The sequence below is a fragment of the Phyllobates terribilis genome, unplaced genomic scaffold (genome assembly GCF_046119375.1).
Source record: "Phyllobates terribilis strain yellow unplaced genomic scaffold, ASM4611937v1 Scaffold_5__5_contigs__length_657084704, whole genome shotgun sequence".
Classification (NCBI taxonomy): domain Eukaryota; kingdom Metazoa; phylum Chordata; class Amphibia; order Anura; family Dendrobatidae; genus Phyllobates; species Phyllobates terribilis.
The window spans coordinates 98,961,575-98,981,946 of NW_027362765.1; the positions used below are offsets into that span (position 1 = coordinate 98,961,575).

General features: G+C 48.0%; 12 non-coding genes and 1 pseudogene across 12 annotated transcripts; all 13 read left to right on the top strand.

The window, feature by feature from the left end:
• The first annotated feature begins 81 nt into the window (after positions 1 to 81).
• On the top strand, positions 82 to 272 carry LOC141149521 (U2 spliceosomal RNA). Its single transcript, XR_012245813.1, has one exon. It is a non-coding gene; the product is annotated as a U2 spliceosomal RNA (small nuclear RNA).
• A 1,115-nt stretch (positions 273 to 1,387) lies between these two features.
• Positions 1,388 to 1,578, top strand: LOC141149960 (U2 spliceosomal RNA). The gene has a single exon (XR_012246236.1). It is a non-coding gene; the product is annotated as a U2 spliceosomal RNA (small nuclear RNA).
• A 1,115-nt stretch (positions 1,579 to 2,693) lies between these two features.
• On the top strand, positions 2,694 to 2,884 carry LOC141150061 (U2 spliceosomal RNA). The gene has a single exon (XR_012246332.1). It is a non-coding gene; the product is annotated as a U2 spliceosomal RNA (small nuclear RNA).
• Positions 2,885 to 3,991: 1,107 nt separating this feature from the next.
• Positions 3,992 to 4,182, top strand: LOC141274088 (U2 spliceosomal RNA). The gene has a single exon (XR_012322379.1). It is a non-coding gene; the product is annotated as a U2 spliceosomal RNA (small nuclear RNA).
• A 1,115-nt stretch (positions 4,183 to 5,297) lies between these two features.
• On the top strand, positions 5,298 to 5,488 carry LOC141274089 (U2 spliceosomal RNA). Its single transcript, XR_012322380.1, has one exon. It is a non-coding gene; the product is annotated as a U2 spliceosomal RNA (small nuclear RNA).
• A 1,115-nt stretch (positions 5,489 to 6,603) lies between these two features.
• On the top strand, positions 6,604 to 6,681 carry LOC141151055 (U2 spliceosomal RNA; annotated as a pseudogene).
• Positions 6,682 to 12,245: 5,564 nt separating this feature from the next.
• LOC141150290 (U2 spliceosomal RNA) lies at positions 12,246 to 12,440 on the top strand. The gene has a single exon (XR_012246547.1). It is a non-coding gene; the product is annotated as a U2 spliceosomal RNA (small nuclear RNA).
• Positions 12,441 to 13,555: 1,115 nt separating this feature from the next.
• On the top strand, positions 13,556 to 13,746 carry LOC141274090 (U2 spliceosomal RNA). The gene has a single exon (XR_012322381.1). It is a non-coding gene; the product is annotated as a U2 spliceosomal RNA (small nuclear RNA).
• Positions 13,747 to 14,861: 1,115 nt separating this feature from the next.
• LOC141274091 (U2 spliceosomal RNA) lies at positions 14,862 to 15,052 on the top strand. The gene has a single exon (XR_012322382.1). It is a non-coding gene; the product is annotated as a U2 spliceosomal RNA (small nuclear RNA).
• A 1,115-nt stretch (positions 15,053 to 16,167) lies between these two features.
• On the top strand, positions 16,168 to 16,358 carry LOC141274092 (U2 spliceosomal RNA). The gene has a single exon (XR_012322383.1). It is a non-coding gene; the product is annotated as a U2 spliceosomal RNA (small nuclear RNA).
• A 1,115-nt stretch (positions 16,359 to 17,473) lies between these two features.
• On the top strand, positions 17,474 to 17,664 carry LOC141274093 (U2 spliceosomal RNA). The gene has a single exon (XR_012322384.1). It is a non-coding gene; the product is annotated as a U2 spliceosomal RNA (small nuclear RNA).
• A 1,115-nt stretch (positions 17,665 to 18,779) lies between these two features.
• On the top strand, positions 18,780 to 18,970 carry LOC141274094 (U2 spliceosomal RNA). Its single transcript, XR_012322385.1, has one exon. It is a non-coding gene; the product is annotated as a U2 spliceosomal RNA (small nuclear RNA).
• Positions 18,971 to 20,085: 1,115 nt separating this feature from the next.
• Positions 20,086 to 20,276, top strand: LOC141274095 (U2 spliceosomal RNA). The gene has a single exon (XR_012322386.1). It is a non-coding gene; the product is annotated as a U2 spliceosomal RNA (small nuclear RNA).
• Positions 20,277 to 20,372: the final 96 nt, after the last annotated feature.

Genomic DNA, 20,372 nt, shown 5'->3' on the forward strand with positions numbered 1-20,372 from the left:
ACGGGAGTCCAGGAGATCATCTCCACAAATGGACTTTTCAGGATCCTTGGGTGGCTCCGTAGTTTGAAACCAATTCTGGTTATCGCTTCTCGGCCTTTTGGCTAAGATCAAGTGTAGTATCTGTTCTTATCAGTTTAATATCTGATACGTCCCCTATCTGGGGACCATATATTAAATGGATTTTTAGAACAGGGAGATGGCAAAAGAGCTTGCTCTGTCCACTCCACGCATTGACCTGGTATTGCAGTATCTCCAGGACCGGTGCACCCCTTCTTTAATGCAGTTTCTAAAATCAGAAAGAATTGAATTCAATGTTTTTTGTTCATTTTGCTTGTTTGTCGGATTTTGGGATGGACTCTTTGGCTTTGCTTTTCTTCTCCTCATTGGATTTTTCATGTTCAAAGTTGCAGAAGCCAGATTACAAGCTCATTTTGGTTCAACTTCAGCAACTGTGCATTGCATTGCCATGTAATGTGATGCAATGCTATCTTTCTAGCTCTCCCTTTTTACTTCCTTTTGGATAAACAGACATATTAGGCAAGCATTTTGGAGCTTTCACCTAAATAACTACAGGTGGTGAGATAAGCTGCACAATATAATTGACCTTTCAGTATATTGTTGCACACACACCATCTATTTAGCAAATGCCCTTGTTATCAACAGCAGCCTTTTAAACTCACCTGAGCTAACAGGTATGTGCGCTGGTTACTCTGCTGCGCTTAAAATTTCTTTTTTGGTTTGCTACAATGCCTTTTCTGAAACGTTGTCTCCTTCTGCTGGAACACTGACTTCTTTCATTTAATGCCTGCAGACTATAAAAGAGAACCCAACCCAAAAAGTTTGGTTGATTAGTCTGTGGCATTCTGTTAAACTGTTGCTTATGGCGGTCTCTGTGAGCTTCTCAGCGACATTCAGCCAGCCAGGTATCCTGCCTGCAGTAGATGGAATGTGGCAATGGAACGCTGGCTGCGCGTGTCATAATAGGCTCTGAGCCTTTATATACCTGTGCACAGCAGCAGCCACCTTCAGTCTGCTGCTGGACAGCCAGCAGCAGCAGCAGCAGGAGAGGTATGTAATCAGGAGCCCTCCTGCTAAGGGTAGACAGCTGCTCGTTCCACCCCACCCCCCGCCTTAATTGGTTTTCCTCCCTTCCAACGGTGTTGAGGCGGGTGGGAACAGCAGGGGGTGAAGGTGCTGTGTTTAAAGAGGTGGAGTTATGCAGATCTAAAACGCGTGGATTGCAGCAGCAGCAAGCCGAAAAGTGCAGGCATGTAAGGGATCTAGAGGTTGACAACATGTCTTCTTAACGGGAGTCCAGGAGCTCATCTCCACAAATGGACTTTTCAGGATCCTTGGGTGGCTCCGTAGTTTGAAACCAATTCTGGTTATCGCTTCTCGGCCTTTTGGCTAAGATCAAGTGTAGTATCTGTTCTCATCAGTTTAATATCTGATACGTCCCCTATCTGGGGACCATATATTAAATGGATTTTTAGAACAGGGAGATGGAAAAAGAGCTTGCTCTGTCCACTCCACGCATTGACCTGGTATTGCAGTATCTCCAGGACCGGTGCACCCCTTCTTTAATGCAGTTTCTAAAATCAGAAAGAATTGAATTCAATGTTTTTTGTTCATTTTGCTTGTTTGTCGGATTTTGGGATGGACTCTTTGGCTTTGCTTTTCTTCTCCTCATTGGATTTTTCATGTTCAAAGTTGCAGAAGCCAGATTACAAGCTCATTTTGGTTCAACTTCAGCAACTGTGCATTGCATTGCCATGTAATGTGATGCAATGCTATCTTTCTAGCTCTCCCTTTTTACTTCCTTTTGGATAAACAGACATATTAGGCAAGCATTTTGGAGCTTTCACCTAAATAACTACAGGTGGTGAGATAAGCTGCACAATATAATTGACCTTTCAGTATATTGTTGCACACACACCATCTATTTAGCAAATGCCCTTGTTATCAACAGCAGCCTTTTAAACTCACCTGAGCTAACAGGTATGTGCGCTGGTTACTCTGCTGCGCTTAAAATTTCTTTTTTGGTTTGCTACAATGCCTTTTCTGAAACGTTGTCTCCTTCTGCTGGAACACTGACTTCTTTCATTTAATGCCTGCAGACTATAAAAGAGAACCCAACCCAAAAAGTTTGGTTGATTAGTCTGTGGCATTCTGTTAAACTGTTGCTTATGGCGGTCTCTGTGAGCTTCTCAGCGACATTCAGCCAGCCAGGTATCCTGCCTGCAGTAGATGGAATGTGGCAATGGAACGCTGGCTGCGCGTGTCATAATAGGCTCTGAGCCTTTATATACCTGTGCACAGCAGCAGCCACCTTCAGTCTGCTGCTGGACAGCCAGCAGCAGCAGCAGCAGGAGAGGTATGTAATCAGGAGCCCTCCTGCTAAGGGTAGACAGCTGCTCGTTCCACCCCACCCCCCGCCTTAATTGGTTCTCCTCCCTTCCAACGGTGTTGAGGCGGGTGGGAACAGCAGGGGGTGAAAGTGCTGTGTTTAAAGAGGTGGAGTTATGCAGATCTAAAACGCGTGGATTGCAGCAGCAGCAAGCCGAAAAGTGCAGGCATGTAAGGGATCTAGAGGTTGACAACATGTCTTCTTAACGGGAGTCCAGGAGCTCATCTCCACAAATGGACTTTTCAGGATCCTTGGGTGGCTCCGTAGTTTGAAACCAATTCTGGTTATCGCTTCTCGGCCTTTTGGCTAAGATCAAGTGTAGTATCTGTTCTCATCAGTTTAATATCTGATACGTCCCCTATCTGGGGACCATATATTAAATGGATTTTTAGAACAGGGAGATGGAAAAAGAGCTTGCTCTGTCCACTCCACGCATTGACCTGGTATTGCAGTATCTCCAGGACCGGTGCACCCCTGCAGTTTCTAAAATCAGAAAGAATTGAATTCAATGTTTTTTGTTCATTTTGCTTGTTTGTCGGATTTTGGGATGGACTCTTTGGCTTTGCTTTTCTTCTCCTCATTGGATTTTTCATGTTCAAAGTTGCAGAAGCCAGATTACAAGCTCATTTTGGTTCAACTTCAGCAACTGTGCATTGCATTGCCATGTAATGTGATGCAATGCTATCTTTCTAGCTCTCCCTTTTTACTTCCTTTTGGATAAACAGACATATTAGGCAAGCATTTTGGAGCTTTCACCTAAATAACTACAGGTGGTGAGATAAGCTGCACAATATAATTGACCTTTCAGTATATTGTTGCACACACACCATCTATTTAGCAAATGCCCTTGTTATCAACAGCAGCCTTTTAAACTCACCTGAGCTAACAGGTATGTGCGCTGGTTACTCTGCTGCGCTTAAAATTTCTTTTTTGGTTTGCTACAATGCCTTTTCTGAAACGTTGTCTCCTTCTGCTGGAACACTGACTTCTTTCATTTAATGCCTGCAGACTATAAAAGAGAACCCAACCCAAAAAGTTTGGTTGATTAGTCTGTGGCATTCTGTTAAACTGTTGCTTATGGCGGTCTCTGTGAGCTTCTCAGCGACATTCAGCCAGCCAGGTATCCTGCCTGCAGTAGATGGAATGTGGCAATGGAACACTGGCTGCGCGTGTCATAATAGGCTCTGAGCCTTTATATACCTGTGCACAGCAGCAGCCACCTTCAGTCTGCTGCTGGACAGCCAGCAGCAGCAGCAGCAGGAGAGGTATGTAATCAGGAGCCCTCCTGCTAAGGGTAGACAGCTGCTCGTTCCACCCCACCCCCCGCCTTAATTGGTTCTCCTCCCTTCCAACGGTGTTGAGGCGGGTGGGAACAGCAGGGGGTGAAGGTGCTGTGTTTAAAGAGGTGGAGTTATGCAGATCTAAAACGCGTGGATTGCAGCAGCAGCAAGCCGAAAAGTGCAGGCATGTAAGGGATCTAGAGGTTGACAACATGTCTTCTTAACGGGAGTCCAGGAGCTCATCTCCACAAATGGACTTTTCAGGATCCTTGGGTGGCTCCGTAGTTTGAAACCAATTCTGGTTATCGCTTCTCGGCCTTTTGGCTAAGATCAAGTGTAGTATCTGTTCTTATCAGTTTAATATCTGATACGTCCCCTATCTGGGGACCATATATTAAATGGATTTTTAGAACAGGGAGATGGAAAAAGAGCTTGCTCTGTCCACTCCACGCATTGACCTGGTATTGCAGTATCTCCAGGACCGGTGCACCCCTTCTTTAATGCAGTTTCTAAAATCAGAAAGAATTGAATTCAATGTTTTTTGTTCATTTTGCTTGTTTGTCGGATTTTGGGATGGACTCTTTGGCTTTGCTTTTCTTCTCCTCATTGGATTTTTCATGTTCAAAGTTGCAGAAGCCAGATTACAAGCTCATTTTGGTTCAACTTCAGCAACTGTGCATTGCATTGCCATGTAATGTGATGCAATGCTATCTTTCTAGCTCTCCCTTTTTACTTCCTTTTGGATAAACAGACATATTAGGCAAGCATTTTGGAGCTTTCACCTAAATAACTACAGGTGGTGAGATAAGCTGCACAATATAATTGACCTTTCAGTATATTGTTGCACACACACCATCTATTTAGCAAATGCCCTTGTTATCAACAGCAGCCTTTTAAACTCACCTGAGCTAACAGGTATGTGCGCTGGTTACTCTGCTGCGCTTAAAATTTCTTTTTTGGTTTGCTACAATGCCTTTTCTGAAACGTTGTCTCCTTCTGCTGGAACACTGACTTCTTTCATTTAATGCCTGCAGACTATAAAAGAGAACCCAACCCAAAAAGTTTGGTTGATTAGTCTGTGGCATTCTGTTAAACTGTTGCTTATGGCGGTCTCTGTGAGCTTCTCAGCGACATTCAGCCAGCCAGGTATCCTGCCTGCAGTAGATGGAATGTGGCAATGGAACGCTGGCTGCGCGTGTCATAATAGGCTCTGAGCCTTTATATACCTGTGCACAGCAGCAGCCACCTTCAGTCTGCTGCTGGACAGCCAGCAGCAGCAGCAGCAGGAGAGGTATGTAATCAGGAGCCCTCCTGCTAAGGGTAGACAGCTGCTCGTTCCACCCCACCCCCCGCCTTAATTGGTTCTCCTCCCTTCCAACGGTGTTGAGGCGGGTGGGAACAGCAGGGGGTGAAGGTGCTGTGTTTAAAGAGGTGGAGTTATGCAGATCTAAAACGCGTGGATTGCAGCAGCAGCAAGCCGAAAAGTGCAGGCATGTAAGGGATCTAGAGGTTGACAACATGTCTTCTTAACGGGAGTCCAGGAGCTCATCTCCACAAATGGACTTTTCAGGATCCTTGGGTGGCTCCGTAGTTTGAAACCAATTCTGGTTATCGCTTCTCGGCCTTTTGGCTAAGATCAAGTGTAGTATCTGTTCTTATCAGTTTAATATCTGATACGTCCCCTATCTGGGGACCATATATTAAATGGATTTTTAGAACAGGGAGATGGAAAAAGAGCTTGCTCTGTCCACTCCACGCATTGACCTGGTATTGCAGTATCTCCAGGACCGGTGCACCCCTTCTTTAATGCAGTTTCTAAAATCAGAAAGAATTGAATTCAATGTTTTTTGTTCATTTTGCTTGTTTGTCGGATTTTGGGATGGACTCTTTGGCTTTGCTTTTCTTCTCCTCATTGGATTTTTCATGTTCAAAGTTGCAGAAGCCAGATTACAAGCTCATTTTGGTTCAACTTCAGCAACTGTGCATTGCATTGCCATGTAATGTGATGCAATGCTATCTTTCTAGCTCTCCCTTTTTACTTCCTTTTGGATAAACAGACATATTAGGCAAGCATTTTGGAGCTTTCACCTAAATAACTACAGGTGGTGAGATAAGCTGCACAATATAATTCACCTTTCAGTATATTGTTGCACACACACCATCTATTTAGCAAATGCCCTTGTTATCAACAGCAGCCTTTTAAACTCACCTGAGCTAACAGGTATGTGCGCTGGTTACTCTGCTGTGCTTAAAATTTCTTTTTTGGTTTGCTACAATGCCTTTTCTGAAACGTTGTCTCCTTCTGCTGGAACACTGACTTCTTTCATTTAATGCCTGCAGACTATAAAAGAGAACCCAACCCAAAAAGTTTGGTTGATTAGTCTGTGGCATTCTGTTAAACTGTTGCTTATGGCGGTCTCTGTGAGCTTCTCAGCGACATTCAGCCAGCCAGGTATCCTGCCTGCAGTAGATGGAATGTGGCAATGGAACGCTGGCTGCGCGTGTCATAATAGGCTCTGAGCCTTTATATACCTGTGCACAGCAGCAGCCACCTTCAGTCTGCTGCTGGACAGCCAGCAGCAGCAGCAGCAGGAGAGGTATGTAATCAGGAGCCCTCCTGCTAAGGGTAGACAGCTGCTCGTTCCACCCCACCCCCCGCCTTAATTGGTTCTCCTCCCTTCCAACGGTGTTGAGGCGGGTGGGAACAGCAGGGGGTGAAGGTGCTGTGTTTAAAGAGGTGGAGTTATGCAGATCTAAAACGCGTGGATTGCAGCAGCAGCAAGCCGAAAAGTGCAGGCATGTAAGGGATCTAGAGGTTGACAACATGTCTTCTTAACGGGAGTCCAGGAGCTCATCTCCACAAATGGACTTTTCAGGATCCTTGGGTGGCTCCGTAGTTTGAAACCAATTCTGGTTATCGCTTCTCGGCCTTTTGGCTAAGATCAAGTGTAGTATCTGTTCTTTTAAGAACACAAGAGCTACGATCTACGCTTGACGAGAGCGATCGAACTCGGAAGGAGAAGAGCTTCGGAGCCCAGCTGACATCGGAGAAGGAAGGCGGATATCGGTGGGAGGAAGAAGCTCTAAAGAATCCAGAAGAAGACGAAGACTCGGAGAAGAATCGGGCTGTCCTGTGGAATCTTCGAGGAAGAAAATCATCGAGACAAAGACCTTTCGGGGAATTTGTCCAGAACACGACGGGAGAAGAATCTGCATAGCTCCACCCATTCCGGGAAGAGTTCCAGATCCAGCTCCAAGAAGTAACTGCAGGAGGAAAGCCATGGCAAGCGCTGCGAGGAAGGCCGAAAAGAAGAGCCTGGAGCAGGGGACAGCCAGGAGGGCCCAGCCAGGAGCCGATTCTGACCCCAAGGACTCTGCCTCCACGACTGGCCAGCAGAAGGGACCCCAGAAGCCCCGCCACGAAGCTCCAGCCCTGGAGCCATGGATGCGGCAGACGGTGTCCCTGAAGCTGAAGGAAGTGGATGGGAGGGTGCCGGACATGTCCTCGGACGTGTTCTGCCAGAAGATGCTGCTGGATCGAGGCTTCTCCAGGTCGGACACCCTCAGCATCCAGACCTTCTTGACGGGGATCTTCTTCGTCACCTTCGCCACTGTGAACACCTGCAGGAGGTTCTGGGAAATGGTAAGCGCAAAAGGACCGGATAATTCTTTCTCTGCCTTTACAGGTAGCTGCCCTATCCAGAGGGACGAAAGGAGGATCACGGTCTCCATGCGCAACCCGCACACCCCAGGCCAAGACATCTGTACCTTCCTGAGACGCTTCTGTTTGGTTGTGAAGGAACCCTCTCACATCCTGAATGGACTCGGCTTCTGGACAGGTAAGTGGTCGGTGACCGTTAGACTTCACAGGGACCTGGCGTACTCAGACGGACTTCGGCACCTGCCCCCGACATTCTCCCTGGGCAACTCCTACGGCCTCATCTATTACCCGGACATGCCGCGGAACTGCAGGAGATGCGGCAAGAACGGCCACGAGATGAAGGACTGCAAGGAGGATGCCTGCAGGATTTGTCGAGTGACGGGACACAGCTCGAAGGACTGCCCGAAGAAGACATCCTGCAACCTGTGTGGGCTGGCGGCTCATCTGTACAAGGATTGCCCCAAGCGTGAGAGATCCTGGGCATCGGTGGTTGCGACGACCCCAGCTACGGAGGACAAGGCCCCGACGACCAGGCCTGTGAAGGTCAAGGACGCGACGACCAAGGCCCCAGCGGCCAAGGCCGAGACGACCAAGGCCAAAGCGGTCAAGGAGTCGGTGGCCAAAGCCCCAGCGACGGTCCCAGCAGCTCCGAAGCAGAAGAAAAAGTCAAAGGAGGGTAAGAGTTCTGTCACCCCTCTCTCGATCCCTCCCCCTGCCACCCCCGTCCAATTCCCCCCCACCCCGGCCACCCCTGCTGAGGATTCCACTTCCTCTTCCTCCTTCCCCTACTCCTCAGCAGGTGTCCTTTCCCCTGCCCCGGCAGCCACTCTCCCTCCCCAGACCATGGTAGCGGTGGAATTAACCTTTCCTCCACCCGCCGCTATCTATTCCGAGGAGGATTTTCCCCTTCTTGTCTCCCCAGTTCCAACCTGGGGAAAGAGGAAGGTGGAGGACAGCCCTGCTACTGAATCCTCCAAAAAGAAGATTCTGGATTTCGTAGGCGAAAAGGAGGATACCCTCCCTGAGCCAGAAGAGATGGAGCACATGGTTGAGACCCTGGTGGCCGAGCCAGAAGAGGAGGAACTGGTGGTCGCCGAGATCGAGGCCACGCTGCTTTACCAGATGGAGGAAGAGGGCCTGCTGGTGATCCCGTCACCAGCAGTCAACACCGACGAGGGACCACCCGACCGGAGTGGTAACTAAGGTGTATTGCCTGCGCTAACTTTTTCTTTTTTCCCTACATGATGGCTAATATTAACTTATTTTCCATTAATGTCAGGAGCATCAAGGACAAGTTCAGACGTCAGACTATTTATGCCTTCCTTACTTCCCAGTTGTGTGATGTTTATATGTTGCAGGAATGTTCCCTTCCCTCCTCTAGGTCCTTCAAACATCTGGCCAGGGAGTGGTCCCACGGTCCATCCTACTGGTCCGGTGGGGGTGACTGCAAGTCTGCGGGGGTCGCAATTCTGATCAGGGGGGGCGCATTCACGCTTGAGTCCGTCCAGGAGCTCATCTGCGGCAGGGCTCTTGTTGTAGATGGCAACTGGGCGGGAGAACCTGTCAGGTTCATCAACGTGTATGCATCCCCACTGAAGAATGAGCGTTTGGAGCTTTTCCAGACCCTGCGGCTTCAGCTTGCCACCACCAGGACCTTAGTGATGGCCGGGGATTTCAACTGCCCCATCGAGGAGGATGGTCGTAGTTCTGGCACATCTGCCAAGTTGGACATCACGTCCAAGCTGCTCATCGAGATGGTAACCGAGGCCTCTCTTCAGGACGTGGTGGGCTCCATGGGGAGAGGCTCCACGAACTATTCGTGGAGCCGACCCGATGGCTCACTCCGCTCCAGGATTGACTTTGTGTTCACCTCTCGGGCAGTCAGGCAGAGTAGGCACTCGATGGTCTCCTGCTTCTTCTCCGACCACAGAGCCATTCACTTACAAGGTGTCCTCGGCGACGGTTTTCCGTCCGGCCCCGGCTCCTGGAAGCTGAATTGTGCTCTGCTGGCTCAGGATGAAGTCGTGGAGGAGCTGAGAGCAGCCTACGCAATGTGGCAGTCCTACAAGGGTAGCTTCCAAACAGTCTCTGATTGGTGGGAATATGTTAAACTTGAGTTTCGCTGTTTCTTTCAGGCCAAGGGTCGACAACAGGCGTGTGAGAAGAGGAGGGACTTCAGAGGGCTGCAGCGCGAGCTGCGGTCGCTGCAGGACCTTCTTCATTGCGGCTGGGACGTGAGGGAGGAGCTGGAGGAGACCAAGAAGAGCCTGAAAAGGCACTTTGAGGAGGAGTCCAAGCGAATCGTCTTCCGTTCCAAAGTGGAGAATCTGGAGAAGGGTGAGAAATGTAACTCATTCTTTTTCAGGAAACTTCATGCCGGTCACACGCCCCTGAACGAGCTGCGAGACGAGAGCGGAAACATGCGACGTGGGAAGGAGGACGTGATGAGGGTCGTCAGCGACTTCTATAGCGAACTCTACTCCCACAAGACTACCGACCCTGACGCTGCTGATAAGTTCCTGTCAGGTATCACTAACCATCTTGATCCTGCAGGCACGGCAGCCTTGGACAAACCTCTGATGATGGGCGAATTGCTCTCTGCCGCTAAATCCTTTAGGACCGGCAGGACCCCGGGCAGTGATGGTCTTCCAGCGGAGCTCTATGTAGCGCTGGGAGACCTCATCTGTCCGGACCTGTTGGACCTGTACGAGGAGATGGTGGTGGAGGGTAGAATGCCTCCATCTTTGAGGGAAGGAATGGTCACAATCCTGTACAAGCGGAAGGGAGAGAGGTGCGACCTGAGGAATTGGCGTCCCATCACTCTGCTCAACGTGGACTACAAGATCCTGGCCAAGACGATGGCGACACGACTTAAGACGGTCATCGGACGGATCATCCACCCGGACCAGACCTGCGGCATCCCTGGACGTCGCATCGCAGACAGCCTCGCTCTCGTGCGGGACACGGTCGAGTACATCAAGGTCCGCCGCGCACACGCGGCCCTGGTCTCCTTGGATCAGGAGAAGGCCTTCGACCGGGTTTCCCACGAGTTCATGGGCCGAGCTCTGCACCGGTTAGGTTTGGGTAACATGTTTTGTTCGTATGTCCGTCTGATGTATTTTGATATCCACAGCTCGGTGTTGGTGAACGGCTGGAAGACTGACCCCTTCCCTGTCCTCTCTGGGGTCAGACAAGGCTGCCCTCTATCACCTCTTCTTTTTGTTTGTGTTATAGAACTCTTCGCAGAGGCTATCCGGCAGAATGGAGAGATCAGAGGGATCACCGCACCGGGTCCGGGACGACACGAGGTCAAGTGCTCGCTCTACATGGACGACGTCACCGTCTTCTGCGCTGATCGTGGTTCAGTCGACGCCCTCATCCAGACGTGTGAGAGGTTCGGCCGGGCTTCAGGGGCCAAAGTCAACTGCAGGAAGTCGGAAGCCATGCTCTTCGGGGATTGGCAGCCGGCCTCCTCCGCCCCCTTCCCCTTCAACATTCAACCGGATTTCCTCAAGGTGCTGGGAGTCTGGTTCGGGAAGGAAGGAGCGGCCCTCAAGTCCTGGCAAGAACGCTTGGCCAAGGTGAAGCAACGGATCGGACTCTGGAGCCTCAGACACCTCACTTGTGAGGGTAAGGCACTCGTCCTGCGTAATGAGGTCCTGCCCGTCTTGCAGTACACGGCGCAGGCCTGGCCCCCACACGTCACTGTGTGCAGGGCCATTACCAGGACAGTGTTTCACTTTGTCTGGGGATCCAAGATGGACAGAGTCAGGCGGGCCGTCATGTACAAGGAGCCTCGCAAGGGTGGGAAGGGCGTTCCAGATATCCCCACCCTCCTGCGATCCTCTTTTGTGTGTGATTGTGTCCGCCGGACTTTGCAAGTCAAGAATGGCTCCGCGGGCAGGTCCATGTCTCGCTTCTTCCTGCTTCCTCTTTGGAGGCGACTCGGCTGGGACAAGTGGGACAGCTCCTTCCCCTACAACTGGACGACGCCATGGTTCTACGGAGACGTCGTTCGATTTGTGGGGGAGCATCAACTGGAGGGACTCAAGCCCGACTTGTGGAAGCCCAAAACTATCCACAAGCTAATCAGAGCCAAGGATGACGTGGAGAACATCACAGGACTTCACCAGGACACGCTGGAGACTGTGTGGACAAATGTGTCGTCTGACAGGCTGACCAACGGGCACAAGGACTTGTCGTGGATGGCGATTCAGGGCGGACTGCCCGTCCGGTCATTCATGCATGCCCGGAACCTGTGCAAGACCCGGTACTGCCCAAGGTGCCCCTTCGTGGAGGAAACATCTTTGCACACTTTTTGGGACTGCGGATTTGCACAGCGCCTATTGACTGCACTTGAGGACGACCTGAGGAACTCTGTCCCCAGGGCGAGCCTATCGCACCATTCTGTGCTTTACGGACTCTTCCCTGGGGTTCATACCGTCGGAGCCATCCAGGAGGCTTGGCGCCTTATGAACTGCTTCAAGGATGCCGTTTGGGTCGCCAGGAACCGGCTCATCTTGAGGAGGGAGAGGATGTCCATCCAGGACTGCCGCAGGCTGATCCACAGCCTGCTCAGAGACTATTCCATCATGGACGGTCCGGAGGACGAGGATGAGGACTAAACCCCTCCTCCCCCTCTCCCCTTATGTGTCTTGTCTTTCAATAAAGCTTCGGGCCTGTGATTTTCCCCTCCCCATCCCCTTTTTCCCAATCCCCATCCCTTATCACGGTTCGTCGTACTGTATTGATTGACATGCTTTTTCTTTCAGATTGAGTGTTTTGTGTAGCATAGGGGTGTGATGTGTCTAGTTAGTGCGTCGTATCCTCATGCTATGTAAATATGATGTAGAATTCTGTGAGTACTGGGCTGCGGCACTGTACACTGTCTGTTAACTTATTTTTTGTGCTAATAAAAGATATATTCAATCAAAAAAAATCTGTTCTTATCAGTTTAATATCTGATACGTCCCCTATCTGGGGACCATATATTAAATGGATTTTTAGAACAGGGAGATGGAAAAAGAGCTTGCTCTGTCCACTCCACGCATTGACCTGGTATTGCAGTATCTCCAGGACCGGTGCACCCCTTCTTTAATGCAGTTTCTAAAATCAGAAAGAATTGAATTCAATGTTTTTTGTTCATTTTGCTTGTTTGTCGGATTTTGGGATGGACTCTTTGGCTTTGCTTTTCTTCTCCTCATTGGATTTTTCATGTTCAAAGTTGCAGAAGCCAGATTACAAGCTCATTTTGGTTCAACTTCAGCAACTGTGCATTGCATTGCCATGTAATGTGATGCAATGCTATCTTTCTAGCTCTCCCTTTTTACTTCCTTTTGGATAAACAGACATATTAGGCAAGCATTTTGGAGCTTTCACCTAAATAACTACAGGTGGTGAGATAAGCTGCACAATATAATTGACCTTTCAGTATATTGTTGCACACACACCATCAATTTAGCAAATGCCCTTGTTATCAACAGCAGCCTTTTAAACTCACCTGAGCTAACAGGTATGTGCGCTGGTTACTCTGCTGCACTTAAAATTTCTTTTTTGGTTTGCTACAATGCCTTTTCTGAAACGTTGTCTCCTTCTGCTGGAACACTGATTTCTTTCATTTAATGCCTGCAGACTATAAAAGAGAACCCAACCCAAAAAGTTTGGTTGATTAGTCTGTGGCATTCTGTTAAACTGTTGCTTATGGCGGTCTCTGTGAGCTTCTCAGCGACATTCAGCCAGCCAGGTATCCTGCCTGCAGTAGATGGAATGTGGCAATGGAACGCTCGCTGCGCGTGTCATAATAGGCTCTGAGCCTTTATATACCTGTGCACAGCAGCAGCCACCTTCAGTCTGCTGCTGGACAGCCAGCAGCAGCAGCAGCAGGAGAGGTATGTAATCAGGAGCCCTCCTGCTAAGGGTAGACAGCTGCTCGTTCCACCCCACCCCCCGCCTTAATTGGTTCTCCTCCCTTCCAACGGTGTTGAGGCGGGTGGGAACAGCAGGGGGTGAAGGTGCTGTGTTTAAAGAGGTGGAGTTATGCAGATCTAAAACGCGTGGATTGCAGCAGCAGCAAGCCGAAAAGTGCAGGCATGTAAGGGATCTAGAGGTTGACAACATGTCTTCTTAACGGGAGTCCAGGAGCTCATCTCCACAAATGGACTTTTCAGGATCCTTGGGTGGCTTCGTAGTTTGAAACCAATTCTGGTTATCGCTTCTCGGCCTTTTGGCTAAGATCAAGTGTAGTATCTGTTCTTATCAGTTTAATATCTGATACGTCCCCTATCTGGGGACCATATATTAAATGGATTTTTAGAACAGGGAGATGGAAAAAGAGCTTGCTCTGTCCACTCCACGCATTGACCTGGTATTGCAGTATCTCCAGGACCGGTGCACCCCTTCTTTAATGCAGTTTCTAAAATCAGAAAGAATTGAATTCAATGTTTTTTGTTCATTTTGCTTGTTTGTCGGATTTTGGGATGGTCTCTTTGGCTTTGCTTTTCTTCTCCTCATTGGATTTTTCATGTTCAAAGTTGCAGAAGCCAGATTACAAGCTCATTTTGGTTCAACTTCAGCAACTGTGCATTGCATTGCCATGTAATGTGATGCAATGCTATCTTTCTAGCTCTCCCTTTTTACTTCCTTTTGGATAAACAGACATATTAGGCAAGCATTTTGGAGCTTTCACCTAAATAACTACAGGTGGTGAGATAAGCTGCACAATATAATTGACCTTTCAGTATATTGTTGCACACACACCATCTATTTAGCAAATGCCCTTGTTATCAACAGCAGCCTTTTAAACTCACCTGAGCTAACAGGTATGTGCGCTGGTTACTCTGCTGCGCTTAAAATTTCTTTTTTGGTTTGCTACAATGCCTTTTCTGAAACGTTGTCTCCTTCTGCTGGAACACTGACTTCTTTCATTTAATGCCTGCAGACTATAAAAGAGAACCCAACCCAAAAAGTTTGGTTGATTAGTCTGTGGCATTCTGTTAAACTGTTGCTTATGGCGGTCTCTGTGAGCTTCTCAGCGACATTCAGCCAGCCAGGTATCCTGCCTGCAGTAGATGGAATGTGGCAATGGAACGCTGGCTGCGCGTGTCATAATAGGCTCTGAGCCTTTATATACCTGTGCACAGCAGCAGCCACCTTCAGTCTGCTGCTGGACAGCCAGCAGCAGCAGCAGCAGGAGAGGTATGTAATCAGGAGCCCTCCTGCTAAGGGTAGACAGCTGCTCGTTCCACCCCACCCCCCGCCTTAATTGGTTCTCCTCCCTTCCAACGGTGTTGAGGCGGGTGGGAACAGCAGGGGGTGAAGGTGCTGTGTTTAAAGAGGTGGAGTTATGCAGATCTAAAACGCGTGGATTGCAGCAGCAGCAAGCCGAAAAGTGCAGGCATGTAAGGGATCTAGAGGTTGACAACATGTCTTCTTAACGGGAGTCCAGGAGCTCATCTCCACAAATGGACTTTTCAGGATCCTTGGGTGGCTCCGTAGTTTGAAACCAATTCTGGTTATCGCTTCTCGGCCTTTTGGCTAAGATCAAGTGTAGTATCTGTTCTTATCAGTTTAATATCTGATACGTCCCCTATCTGGGGACCATATATTAAATGGATTTTTAGAACAGGGAGATGGAAAAAGAGCTTGCTCTGTCCACTCCACGCATTGACCTGGTATTGCAGTATCTCCAGGACCGGTGCACCCCTTCTTTAATGCAGTTTCTAAAATCAGAAAGAATTGAATTCAATGTTTTTTGTTCATTTTGCTTGTTTGTCGGATTTTGGGATGGTCTCTTTGGCTTTGCTTTTCTTCTCCTCATTGGATTTTTCATGTTCAAAGTTGCAGAAGCCAGATTACAAGCTCATTTTGGTTCAACTTCAGCAACTGTGCATTGCATTGCCATGTAATGTGATGCAATGCTATCTTTCTAGCTCTCCCTTTTTACTTCCTTTTGGATAAACAGACATATTAGGCAAGCATTTTGGAGCTTTCACCTAAATAACTACAGGTGGTGAGATAAGCTGCACAATATAATTGACCTTTCAGTATATTGTTGCACACACACCATCTATTTAGCAAATGCCCTTGTTATCAACAGCAGCCTTTTAAACTCACCTGAGCTAACAGGTATGTGCGCTGGTTACTCTGCTGCGCTTAAAATTTCTTTTTTGGTTTGCTACAATGCCTTTTCTGAAACGTTGTCTCCTTCTGCTGGAACACTGACTTCTTTCATTTAATGCCTGCAGACTATAAAAGAGAACCCAACCCAAAAAGTTTGGTTGATTAGTCTGTGGCATTCTGTTAAACTGTTGCTTATGGCGGTCTCTGTGAGCTTCTCAGCGACATTCAGCCAGCCAGGTATCCTGCCTGCAGTAGATGGAATGTGGCAATGGAACGCTGGCTGCGCGTGTCATAATAGGCTCTGAGCCTTTATATACCTGTGCACAGCAGCAGCCACCTTCAGTCTGCTGCTGGACAGCCAGCAGCAGCAGCAGCAGGAGAGGTATGTAATCAGGAGCCCTCCTGCTAAGGGTAGACAGCTGCTCGTTCCACCCCACCCCCCGCCTTAATTGGTTCTCCTCCCTTCCAACGGTGTTGAGGCGGGTGGGAACAGCAGGGGGTGAAGGTGCTGTGTTTAAAGAGGTGGAGTTATGCAGATCTAAAACGCGTGGATTGCAGCAGCAGCAAGCCGAAAAGTGCAGGCATGTAAGGGATCTAGAGGTTGACAACATGTCTTCTTAACGGGAGTCCAGGAGCTCATCTCCACAAATGGACTTTTCAGGATCCTTGGGTGGCTCCGTAGTTTGAAACCAATTCTGGTTATCGCTTCTCGGCCTTTTGGCTAAGATCAAGTGTAGTATCTGTTCTTATCAGTTTAATATCTGATACGTCCCCTATCTGGGGACCATATATTAAATGGATTTTTAGAACAGGGAGATGGAAAAAGAGCTTGCTCTGTCCACTCCACGCATTGACCTGGTATTGCAGTATCTCCAGGACCGGTGCACCCCTTCTTTAATGCAGTTTCTAAAATCAGAAAGAATTGAATTCAATGTTTTTTGTTCATTTTGCTTGTTTGTCGGATTTTGGGATGGACTCTTTGGCTTTGCTTTTCTTCTCCTCATTGGATTTTTCATGTTCAAAGTTGCAGAAGTGAGATTACAAGCTCATTTTGGTTCAACTTCAGCAACTGTGCATTGCATTGCCATGTAATGTGATGCAATGCTATCTTTCTAGCTCTCCCTTTTTACTTCCTTTTGGATAAACAGACATATTAGGCAAGCATTTTGGAGCTTTCACCTAAATAACTACAGGTGGTGAGATAAGCTGCACAATATAATTGACCTTTCAGTATATTGTTGCACACACACCATCTATTTAGCAAATGCCCTTGTTATCAACAGCAGCCTTTTAAACTCACCTGAGCTAACAGGTATGTGCGCTGGTTACTCTGCTGCGCTTAAAATTTCTTTTTTGGTTTGCTACAATGCCTTTTCTGAAACGTTGTCTCCTTCTGCTGGAACACTGACTTCTTTCATTTAATGCCTGCAGACTATAAAAGAGAACCCAACCCAAAAAGTTTGGTTGATTAGTCTGTGGCATTCTGTTAAACTGTTGCTTATGGCGGTCTCTGTGAGCTTCTCAGCGACATTCAGCCAGCCAGGTATCCTGCCTGCAGTAGATGGAATGTGGCAATGGAACGCTGGCTGCGCGTGTCATAATAGGCTCTGAGCCTTTATATACCTGTGCACAGCAGCAGCCACCTTCAGTCTGCTGCTGGACAGCCAGCAGCAGCAGCAGCAGGAGAGGTATGTAATCAGGAGCCCTCCTGCTAAGGGTAGACAGCTGCTCGTTCCACCCCACCCCCCGCCTTAATTGGTTCTCCTCCCTTCCAACGGTGTTGAGGCGGGTGGGAACAGCAGGGGGTGAAGGTGCTGTGTTTAAAGAGGTGGAGTTATGCAGATCTAAAACGCGTGGATTGCAGCAGCAGCAAGCCGAAAAGTGCAGGCATGTAAGGGATCTAGAGGTTGACAACATGTCTTCTTAACGGGAGTCCAGGAGCTCATCTCCACAAATGGACTTTTCAGGATCCTTGGGTGGCTCCGTAGTTTGAAACCAATTCTGGTTATCGCTTCTCGGCCTTTTGGCTAAGATCAAGTGTAGTATCTGTTCTTATCAGTTTAATATCTGATACGTCCCCTATCTGGGGACCATATATTAAATGGATTTTTAGAACAGGGAGATGGAAAAAGAGCTTGCTCTGTCCACTCCACGCATTGACCTGGTATTGCAGTATCTCCAGGACCGGTGCACCCCTTCTTTAATGCAGTTTCTAAAATCAGAAAGAATTGAATTCAATGTTTTTTGTTCATTTTGCTTGTTTGTCGGATTTTGGGATGGACTCTTTGGCTTTGCTTTTCTTCTCCTCATTGGATTTTTCATGTTCAAAGTTGCAGAAGTGAGATTACAAGCTCATTTTGGTTCAACTTCAGCAACTGTGCATTGCATTGCCATGTAATGTGATGCAATGCTATCTTTCTAGCTCTCCCTTTTTACTTCCTTTTGGATAAACAGACATATTAGGCAAGCATTTTGGAGCTTTCACCTAAATAACTACAGGTGGTGAGATAAGCTGCACAATATAATTGACCTTTCAGTATATTGTTGCACACACACCATCTATTTAGCAAATGCCCTTGTTATCAACAGCAGCCTTTTAAACTCACCTGAGCTAACAGGTATGTGCGCTGGTTACTCTGCTGCGCTTAAAATTTCTTTTTTGGTTTGCTACAATGCCTTTTCTGAAACGTTGTCTCCTTCTGCTGGAACACTGACTTCTTTCATTTAATGCCTGCAGACTATAAAAGAGAACCCAACCCAAAAAGTTTGGTTGATTAGTCTGTGGCATTCTGTTAAACTGTTGCTTATGGCGGTCTCTGTGAGCTTCTCAGCGACATTCAGCCAGCCAGGTATCCTGCCTGCAGTAGATGGAATGTGGCAATGGAACGCTGGCTGCGCGTGTCATAATAGGCTCTGAGCCTTTATATACCTGTGCACAGCAGCAGCCACCTTCAGTCTGCTGCTGGACAGCCAGCAGCAGCAGCAGCAGGAGAGGTATGTAATCAGGAGCCCTCCTGCTAAGGGTAGACAGCTGCTCGTTCCACCCCACCCCCCGCCTTAATTGGTTCTCCTCCCTTCCAACGGTGTTGAGGCGGGTGGGAACAGCAGGGGGTGAAGGTGCTGTGTTTAAAGAGGTGGAGTTATGCAGATCTAAAACGCGTGGATTGCAGCAGCAGCAAGCCGAAAAGTGCAGGCATGTAAGGGATCTAGAGGTTGACAACATGTCTTCTTAACGGGAGTCCAGGAGCTCATCTCCACAAATGGACTTTTCAGGATCCTTGGGTGGCTCCGTAGTTTGAAACCAATTCTGGTTATCGCTTCTCGGCCTTTTGGCTAAGATCAAGTGTAGTATCTGTTCTTATCAGTTTAATATCTGATACGTCCCCTATCTGGGGACCATATATTAAATGGATTTTTAGAACAGGGAGATGGAAAAAGAGCTTGCTCTGTCCACTCCACGCATTGACCTGGTATTGCAGTATCTCCAGGACCGGTGCACCCCTTCTTTAATGCAGTTTCTAAAATCAGAAAGAATTGAATTCAATGTTTTTTGTTCATTTTGCTTGTTTGTCGGATTTTGGGATGGACTCTTTGGCTTTGCTTTTCTTCTCCTCATTGGATTTTTCATGTTCAAAGTTGCAGAAGCCAGATTACAAGCTCATTTTGGTTCAACTTCAGCAACTGTGCATTGCATTGCCATGTAATGTGATGCAATGCTATCTTTCTAGCTCTCCCTTTTTACTTCCTTTTGGATAAACAGACATATTAGGCAAGCATTTTGGAGCTTTCACCTAAATAACTACAGGTGGTGAGATAAGCTGCACAATATAATTGACCTTTCAGTATATTGTTGCACACACACCATCTATTTAGCAAATGCCCTTGTTATCAACAGCAGCCTTTTAAACTCACCTGAGCTAACAGGTATGTGCGCTGGTTACTCTGCTGCGCTTAAAATTTCTTTTTTGGTTTGCTACAATGCCTTTTCTGAAACGTTGTCTCCTTCTGCTGGAACACTGACTTCTTTCATTTAATGCCTGCAGACTATAAAAGAGAACCCAACCCAAAAAGTTTGGTTGATTAGTCTGTGGCATTCTGTTAAACTGTTGCTTATGGCGGTCTCTGTGAGCTTCTCAGCGACATTCAGCCAGCCAGGTATCCTGCCTGCAGTAGATGGAATGTGGCAATGGAACGCTGGCTGCGCGTGTCATAATAGGCTCTGAGCCTTTATATACCTGTGCACAGCAGCAGCCACCTTCAGTCTGCTGCTGGACAGCCAGCAGCAGCAGCAGCAGGAGAGGTATGTAATCAGGAGCCCTCCTGCTAAGGGTAGACAGCTGCTCGTTCCACCCCACCCCCAGCCTTAATTGGTTCTCCTCCCTTCCAACGGTGTTGAGGCGGGTGGGAACAGCAGGGGGTGAAGGTGCTGTGTTTAAAGAGGTGGAGTTATGCAGATCTAAAACGCGTGGATTGCAGCAGCAGCAAGCCGAAAAGTGCAGGCATGTAAGGGATCTAGAGGTTGACAACATGTCTTCTTAACGGGAGTCCAGGAGCTCATCTCCACAAATGGACTTTTCAGGTTCCTTGGGTGGCTCCGTAGTTTGAAACCAATTCTGGTTATCGCTTCTCGGCCTTTTGGCTAAGATCAAGTGTAGTATCTGTTCTTATCAGTTTAATATCTGATACGTCCCCTATCTGGGGACCATATATTAAATGGATTTTTAGAACAGGGAGATGGAAAAAGAGCTTGCTCTGTCCACTCCACGCATTGACCTGGTATTGCAGTATCTCCAGGACCGGTGCACCCCTTCTTTAATGCAGTTTCTAAAATCAGAAAGAATTGAATTCAATGTTTTTTGTTCATTTTGCTTGTTTGTCGGATTTTGGGATGGACTCTTTGGCTTTG